Source organism: Pezoporus wallicus, unplaced genomic scaffold, assembly GCF_028554395.1.
Source record: "Pezoporus wallicus isolate ANWC-B61680 ecotype Strahan unplaced genomic scaffold, APGP_CSIRO_Pwel_v1 contig_161, whole genome shotgun sequence".
NCBI classification, from domain to species: Eukaryota; Metazoa; Chordata; class Aves; order Psittaciformes; family Psittacidae; genus Pezoporus; species Pezoporus wallicus.
In genome coordinates, this window is record NW_026642654.1 from 253,804 (window position 1) to 262,976 (window position 9,173).

Consider the following 9,173-nt stretch of genomic DNA (forward strand, 5'->3'; position numbering starts at 1 on the left):
CAGCCCTGTCCAGGAAGGGTGGGTCACGTACAATGGGGAAAACCAACATGTCACGTGTTTTTTGTGGCTGAGCTGACAGAGTTGGCATCCCTCTTGAGCACGTGTCCACAGGGTCCGCAGACTCTTTCTCTGAACCTGGGTGCTCTCTTGCTGCTTTCTTGCTCTGACTGCCCTTGTCCCAGCGGTCAAAGGGGGAGCGATTGGGCAGCACACTGTGCCTCAGCACAGCAGGAGGCTGCGCAGCGTCTTGTATCCAGGCCAGTTCTCCAAAGTTACTTTCATATTCTAGGGCGTTGCTTGGAAGACCGTAGCGCCGCTGGATCTTCATTTTTACAATGTGCTTCTCCAGCTGACATTTCACAGCTCTGTCCAGGATGGGTGGGTCTCGTACAATGGGGAAAACCAACATGTCATGTGTTTTTTGTGGCTTAGCTGACGGAGTTGGTATCCTTCTTGAGCACGTGTCCACCGAATCTGCAGACTCTTCCCGTGGACCTGGGTGCTCTCTTGCTGCCTTCATGCCCTGATGGCGCTTGTCCCAGGGCTCAAAGTGAGAGAGGTAGGGCAGCACACTGCACGTCAGCATAGCGAGAGGCTGCGCAGCTTCTTGTATCCAGGCCAGGTCTCCAAAGTTACACTCATATTCCAGGACCTTGCTTGGCATCCCGTAGCACTGCCGGATCTTCATTTTTACAATGTGTTTCTCCAGCTGACTTTTCACATCCCTCTCCAGGAAGGGTGGGTCTCGCATGTTGGGAAGCACCAACGGACTCATGTCACATGTTTTTTGTGGCTTCCATGATGGAGAAGCTGATGCTTTGGCATCCTGCAGAGTCTGATCCACCTTGGCTGGCACGCCTTGTTTCTGCTGCAGTTTCTTTTCTGCTTTGAAGGCCTCCACGGTATTCTGGCTTTTGCGCTGTGCCATGGGCATCTCCATTTTCCTTCCTTCCATGTCCCTCTCCTCTGGAGCTGTACTGGGAGCACCCCACTGGAGCTGGAGATCCTGCTTGTGCTGATGCATGCTGCCTGCCTCGAGGCATCTGTCCACTTCAACATTTCTTGCCATGATGGAATGCCACGAGTTGTCACTCAAAGGAGACACAGAAACCTTTGAACAGGACTCATCTTCACTGTCTGTGATGGTAGTCCAGGAGCTGTTGCTCCTCTCAGACATCCCACAATCTAGCCTGTGAGGAGGAGAAAAAGACTAAGCCCAGCACTCCCCAGGACCCTGGGCCCATCCTTCCTGCACTGAAGGAGACTGCAGGCTCTGTTACCGCTGTGGGATCCCACTCACTGTGTACCCAAGTCCCCCTCCTCGCCTGCTGGGCACAGTATCTTCCTCTGCACCCAAAAAAAGGGTGAAAAGCATCAGCTTTGTCCCATGGGGGTCAGTCCCTCTGCAAGGGCATGTCCTCTCGTATTCTAGGTCCATGGATTTCCCCATACCCTCCCCAGTTGGTTGTCCATGCCCCTCCTCCCATCCCCTTCTCAGTGGCCTCACGTGTCTAGGTATGCGGTTATGTCCTCCGTGATTCTTATGATCTGACAGGTTGTTTTATATATGGCCTTCATCTCCAGGTCTACGGAGCAGCTGCAGAGGAGCAGAGGGCACTGTCAGTAGGACCTCCCTTGGCAGGAGAATACTGGAGGGGTCTGTGGTGTTTGAGGAGGGATGGCTCCACTTACCATTTCCTTGATAGATGTGAAGACTTCAGGAAGACAAAGCCTGGTTGCAGAGGATAGAGAGTGAGTGGATGGAACATCCCCGGACAGGATGGTGGGATATGGGGTCAGAGTGTGTCTTTGCAAGGCATCTGCCATTGCCCAGGGGCTGCTCACCTCTGGCATGTCTCTTCTTGCCTTTGCTTTGTTGCTTCTTTGGTCTTCTTTCCTAAATAGGCACAAGAAGCAGTGCGTAAGAAGTGGACATTCCCCACTAGCCCAGTGCCACCCGCAGAAACCCGAGCCCATCCAGGGCCAGACCAGCCCTGTGTCTCCTGGCCCAGGCTGGTCAGGCCCCGCTGGGAAATGGCCTCCCCTGCCAGGCCGGAACCCTTCAGCCCACCCCTGGGGCTGCTCCTGGGCTCCTGCTGCATCCCAAACCCTGCCAGCCAGAGCTCGGCTCAGCACCAGCTATGACTCCTACCTGGGGCTTCCCCATGGCCACTGTGAAGCAGTAGCAAACCACCGGCAACAGAAACAGCAGGAAAAGAGGGAGGGCCACTTGGCTGAGCAACCCGCTCATTTCATATAGCATGCCAGCTATACCTGTAGCATGCGAGAGAGAGCCAAGGAGAGCTTGACTAGGAGCAGCCGGACGCAGGTAGCGTCCACTTGCTCTTCCTGTCCAGCTCCAGACCCTCTCACTTCACGGGCAGCTTGGCGGCAAAGCCTGCTGTACCATGCTTGGTGCCACGCATACAGCTGCTGGTGTTTGTGATGCAGGCGTGGCAGGGCTGTCACGAGCTGTGATGTCACCAGTACTCAGCTCTGGCAACGTTTCTCATGCAGGGACAGTGACAACAGGGGGAGGTGGCCCTCCCTGAGCTGAGCTCAACCGAGGGAAGTGACAAGTCTCTAGAGCACTGGACAACTGTAATCCAACCCAGTGTGAGAGAGCTCATCCTCCCTCCTCCATCGCAGCAAGGTCATCCCCAGTGTCACACTGGGAAGCACAACAGCCTCCGGAGTCCAGCAGCTGTTGGGTCCACTTTCTGCAAAACCTGACAGATTTATCCCTTCCAGTGTGGGAGTTTGGACTATAGCATTTCTATGAGTTTATACATTCTGAAGTAACTACCAGACAATCCCTGTGTAAGCTTGATGGCTGCAGGAGATGGCAAGCTGGAGGTGATAATGGCTGTGTAACAACATATAGCCCTTTTTGAACACTGTGTCCAGCTCCTGTTGGGCTCCTGTTGCTGCTGGGCTGTTTCTCTGGTTCAGTCCTGGGATACCCCAGTCTAGGCTGGACGTCGGAATTGGAAAGAGGATGTCGATACGAAAATCAGATAGACCTTTCACCCGATGTAACCGCAAGGGAAACACAGATGTGCTTGGCTAATTGCTTGGGAGCATATAAATATCGTGTAATCTTTGCAATAAACGATACACCTTGCACTCTACCTCTGGGGCCGTGCCTCCATCCTCACAGATTACTTCAGGACCAAGCATGCTGCGGAGGGGCTGTGCAGTCAGCTGAGGCCTTTATGGTAGGAGCAGAACCCAGACAACACAGAGCTCCCCAGTGGCTTGCAGAGCCACCGCCACAGAGGAGCCGAGAACGTCAAGGGAAGTGCTCAGGACACAGCCAGCTCCAGGAGACTCTGCCCCCAGCGCAGCAAAGCCCCACATCTCCGCCAGATCTCCAGGCCCCGTCAGGAGCAGGAGGTCTCCCACAAGATGTGTTTCTTCTGCAGTGAGCCCAATGGTGCCTTTTCAGCTGGGGGAGGAGAGTCCCGCAAGAAGAGCCTGCAGACCCTGCGGACACATGCCTGCTATGGACACAGGCTGCACTCCACTCTGGGACAGCAGCGTTCTTGGGAGGAGCATAAGAGACACCTCAGCAGGACGGGGAGCCAGCCCCTGCAGAGGGCAGCACTGGGGAACAGCCAGCAGCACGGAGATCGTGCCGGGCAGTGCCGGGGCCGCAGGGGAGACCTCTGAGGGGATTGAGGCCTGCCCTGTGCTGCCTGCCCCAGCTCTCTCCAGAAGCCTCCACAACAGACAGGAGGCAGTTGGAGCTCAGCCTATCAGGGGAGTTCATGGCAGCTCTGAGCGGATGGGAGGAGCGCGTGTCACCGTAAGCGCACCCGCCCTAGCACGCAGGAGGGCACAGAGGGTTACCAACGGCCCGTAGCAACACCCCGGAGCACCGGCCCTCAGGAACGTCCCTTAGCAACGGCCCGTAGCAACACCCCTGAGCACCGGCCCTCAGGAACGTCCCTTATCAACGCCCCTCAGCAGAGAAGAAAGTAGGCAGGGCTGGTGCAGCCCGCGGGGGGCAGAGAGGGCTCTGCCCATGCCCTAGAGCAGCGGCCCGGGCAGCACGGCTGCGGCAGGAGGCGCAGCAGAGGAAGCAGCACCTTTCTGGCCCAGCTCAGACAGGGCACATCTCGGGTACTTCCAACTCATGGGGCTGCTAGTGCTGGTCCAGTAACCCCATGTACTTACAGTACAGGGACTTCTTAAAACACGTTTGTTTTCTGGAACGAACAACAGAATATATGTCTCCATGAATGTCACTAATATAATAGGGAGGGCGAAAAGAAGGCTTAGGAGGGACCTTATCGCTCTCTACAGCTACTTGAAAAGAGGTTGTAGTGAGATGGGGGCTGGTCTCTTCTCCCAGGTAGCAAGTGACAGGACAAGAGGTAACGGCCTCAAGCTGCACCATGGGAGGTTTAGACTGGATGCTAGGAAAAATTTATTCGCAGAGCGGGTGGTCAGGCGTTGGAACAGGCTGCCCAGGAAAGTGGTGGAATCAGCATGCCTGGAAGGGTTCCAAAACCGTGTAGATGAGGCCCTCAGTGACATGGTTTAGTGGTGGACTTGGCAGTTCTGGAGTAAAGGTTGCACTTACAGCTCTTTTCCAACCTAGCTGAGGAAGGCATTTTCCAACCTAGTTGATTCTACGATCTTACAGGTCTTTTCCAAACTAGTTGATTCTGTGATACTATAATTGATGGCATTCTGTCAGTGTAGGGACTGCATTATTTTATATACTGAGTAGCAGAATGCAAAGGGTACTATACTTGCTGGTATGTGTGGAGGCAGGACTGAGGTAGGCCTTCCAAGCTCACCATCTCATTTTCAGATCATGGTATCTCTACCTCATCGCTGCATCGTTTCTAGCTCTGCATATAGACACAGCAGAAATCATACTGACCATTAAGTAACAGCACCTGTTTCTGAAATGCAGGCAAGTGCTGAACTGAAAAAGCAAACATGAGCAGTGTATAATCAGGCTCCCAGCAGTTCAGGAGAGGAAGTGATATTTACGTGGGACCGCAGGAGGAACAGAGCATACTGCATGCAAGGACCCATCTGGGCACTAGGGGCAAGTTCTGGTGCAAAAAATAGGCATAGGTCCTCCTATGACCACAGCACTTGAGTGTAATTTTTGTTTCCTTCCTGAAACCTTCCCTTTGGCAAATGTGTGTTTTCATGGTTTATGAGTTCATTAGTGACAAAGGGTTACCAGCCACATTCACCCCCCCGGCTATGCCCAACCGTTCAGTGAAGCCAGGGCTGCTTGGTTAATTTTTGCTGAAATCAAGCAGACATTTTTCCCAAGAATCTTTCACCAAGAAGGGTAGTGCCAAGTCCAGGTGCAAAAGGACCCATGCGTCCTTCCCGGCCCTCCAGAGTCTAGTAAAAAGGCTGGGATCTCTTGCAGGAGAACACGTCACACCTTGTCTCAGACTGTGCTGGAGATCAGGCTTTGAATCCAGACCAAATCTACTATTTGATAGCTCAGGAAATCTCACAGCCAACAAGGACTGTGTATTCAAACTAAATATTTTTAAAAGGCTTTCCTGTCTACTTAACGAGGTCCCAGCTCTCAAAGGTGTCGTGGTTTAAGCCCAGCCAGCAACGCAGAACCACGCAGCCGCTTGCTCACTCCCCGCCCTTCCACCCCCCGCTCCCAGAGTGATGGGGAGGAGGATCCAAAGAATGTAGCTCCCACAGGTTGAGATAAGAACAGCCCAGTAACTAAGGTATAACACAAACCACTGCAGCTGCCAACAATAATAATAATGATGAGAAAAATAACAAGGGAAGAGAATACAACCGCTCACCACCTGCTGTCTGATACCCAGCCCGACCTGAGTAGTGATCTAGCCCTTCCTGGTGACTGCCACCAGTTTATATCCTGGGCGTGTTGTATGGGTATGGAATACCTCTTTGGTTAGTTTGTGTCAGGTGTCCTGTCTCTGCTTCCTCCCGACTTCCCCTCCTCCCTGGCAGAGCATGAGACTCAGAAAGGCCATGCTCAGAGTAAACATTACAGAGCAGCCACTAAAAACATTGGTGTTATCAGCGCTGTTCTCAGGCTGAAAGTCAAAACCACAGCACTGCACCAGCTACTAAGAAGGAGAAAAATGACTGCTACTGCTGAACCAAGGACAGTATCCACCCCTCATTCCATGATGAGCATCACATGATGCTCAGATCCCACAGTTTTCAATGTATCACCACTCTTGTCTCATATACATATATACATCCACACACATGCAAAGAGAGAGAGAGATCATTCCTTAGTGCATGGACCAATCCCTATAAAGCTGCTGAGTTCATCTGGTCCATGATGTCGGGCTCCATCTCTTGTAACAGTCTTTCAGAGCAGGAGAGGCTGTGTGCAGTGTTGGATCATTGCCTGCTGATGACACTGCAGAACTCCTCTGGTTTCGTGAAATTTCCTTCTTTGTTGGGATGATGGTTGGAGGGAAGTCAGGGCCGGGCACTGGTGACCTGAAGACATCTAGTTGGTGGGCCATAAAAGCGCTACATAGCAGGCAACAGCATACAATTGAGTTCATTGGCTGTTTTCCCCTAAAATCAAATCCCCTTGAGGTACATATCAGACTTCCCCATCTTCCCGCATTACCCACCAAGTATATTTGGGTCCCTGAGCAAAAACAATCCCACGAGTGGGTTTGTCTTTACCTGTAACGGGAATAACCGAGACTGTCTTCCCCCACAAGTTCTTTAAGTGCACCACCAGAATTTTATCCCCTTCTACAGTATGTAAAAGTTCAGACTGGACTGAGCCAGCCCTGTTAGCAGATCCTCTGGTGATGACCAACCAGGTGGCTTTTGGTAAACGTGTATCCCAGTGTTTGAAAGTTCCTTCACCTATTGTGTAGTTTTTAACAGCCCAAAGACAGGTGCATGATAGGGGATGTAATATACCCACTCAATGCCATGCTTTTTGGCCCAAGTGTCTATAAGGGTGTTCCAGAAATGAGTCCCACTGTCTGCCTCAGTTCTCTCTGGGGTGCCGTGTCACAACAAAATCTGTTTGCCAAGGCCCAGGAGAGTGTTCCGGGCAGTGGCATGGGGCACAGTGTATGTTTCCAGCCAGCCAGTGGTTGCTTCCACCATGGTAGTAAGTACATGGCACTTGCCTTGGCAGGTTGGTGGGAGTGTGATATAATCAATCTGCCAGGCCTCCCCATATTTATACTTCAGCCATCATCCTCCATACCAAAGAGGCTTTAATGATTTAGCTTGTTTAATTGCAGCACATGTTTCACACTCATGAATAACATGAACAGTAGTGTCCATTATGAAGCCCACCCCTTGATCACGAGCCCATCTGTGTGTTGCATCTCTGCCCTGATGGCCTGAAGTGTCATGGGCCCACTGGGTCATAAATAATTCACCCTTATGTTGCCAATCTAAGTCCATCTGAGCCGCTTCAATCTTAGCAGCTTTATTCACCCATTGATTGTTCTGGTGTTCTTCAGTGGTCCGACTCTTGAGAACACGTGATGCGCAGATAGACTCCACAACTAGTTAAAGTTGTAGGTATGCTTTTTATTCAGCGCTGAGGCGCATGGGGGATAATTCCTCCAAAAGCATGCGCACCTTAGCGTTCTTTCCCCTTAACATTTATCCTCTAACGTTATACGTATGCATGAGGTTGCACAACAAGCCCGTACATATTCATGTCCTATCCCCGCTTCGTATTATGAGCTAAGAAGTCTTTTGCACCTGCGCAGTGGCTTCTGCTGGTCGCGAGCGAGGGTCTCAAGATGAAGTAAATGAGTCTTCCTCGAGCCGGAACTTTTCACCTCTGGTCGTTACGCATGATCTCTGGAGGCTTGGTCTTTTTCCAAAGTGCAGCGCCAATTTCAGTGGGCCTAGGCTTCCAGAGAACTGGAATCAACTCACGGTTCCTACTTCTTAACAATAGCTATGTCCTTATATCTAGTTCTAGCATACACGGAGGCGTCCAAAGGACGGGAATCAAGATACAGTCCCTTCTTCTTGACAATAGCTATGTCCTTATATCTTGTTCTAGCATAATCATGAGTGAGCAATCATATTGTTGAGCAAGCGTCTTGATTTACTCCCCTTGTACATTGTAAGTAGGATAAGCATGAGCAAGAAGTAACATTGTTAAGTAAGTGGTTTGACCTATCCTCTTGTACATTGCAAATACCACCTAGGATAAGCATGAGCAAGCAGAAACATTGTTAAGCAAGTGGTTCAACCCTAACACCTCTGTGTACATTTGTTAACTCTTTGCATCACATGAGCATCTACATGGTGTACCTTCACCACCAGATTCTGCACCCAGTTAGCGATACCTTGCCACGGTGCAGCAGCCCAGATGGGTTTAATCCTGCGTTGCCAGTTGCTCTGCTTCCATTTCTGCAGCCACCCCCACAGGGCATTTGCCACCATCCATGAGTCAGTATAGAGGTAAAGTACTGGCCACTTTTCTCATTCAGCAATGTCCAGGGCCAGCTGGATGGCTTTCACCTTGGCAAGCTGACTCAATTCACCCTCTCCTTCAGCAGCTTCTGCAACTTGTCACTGGGGACTCCATACAGCTGCCTTCCATCTCCGATGCCTTCCCACAACAGGGCAGGACCCATCAGTAAACAAGGCATATTGCTTTTCCCTTTCTGACAGTTGATTATATGGTGGGGCCTCTTCAGCACACATTACCTCCTCCTCTGGTGACATTCCAAAATCTTTGCCCTCTGACCAGTCCATGATGACTTCTAGAATTCCTGGACCACTGGGATTTCCTGTTTGAGCTCGTTGTGTAATTAGTGCAGCCCACTTACTCCATGTAGCATCGGTTGCATGATATGTAGAGGAGACCCTGCCTTGTGACTTCTAGCCCAGCACGGGCAACCAGGGTGGCAGGACGAGCTGTGCTTCAGTGCCAGTCACTTCCAAAGCAGCTCGAACGCCTTCATAGGCTGCCAATATCTCTTTCTCAGTTGGGGTATAGCTGGCCTCAGATCCTCTCTATCCCCGACTCCAAAAGACAAGGGGCTGGCCTTGCGTCTCCCCTGGAGCTTTCTGCCAGAGGCTCCAGATAGGACCGTTTCAAGCAAATCTTATTGCCTTTACTCCCCACATCTCCCCCTTCTTTGTTTTGCATATTCACTATCAACACCTGCTTAAGGGCTCGATTAATAAGA

The 9,173-nt window shown here is 51.4% G+C and overlaps 1 long non-coding RNA gene across 1 annotated transcript in view; it reads right to left on the bottom strand.

Annotated features, from left to right (window-relative positions):
- Window positions 1-8,908, bottom strand: part of LOC130611215 (uncharacterized) — a 40,597-nt gene extending 31,689 nt beyond the window's left edge. Inside the window, exon 1 of the long non-coding RNA XR_008975193.1 lies at window positions 8,689-8,908. This is a non-coding gene — a long non-coding RNA (uncharacterized LOC130611215). The remainder of the gene's footprint in view (window positions 1-8,688) is intronic.
- Between the last annotated feature and the right edge of the window lie 265 nt (window positions 8,909-9,173).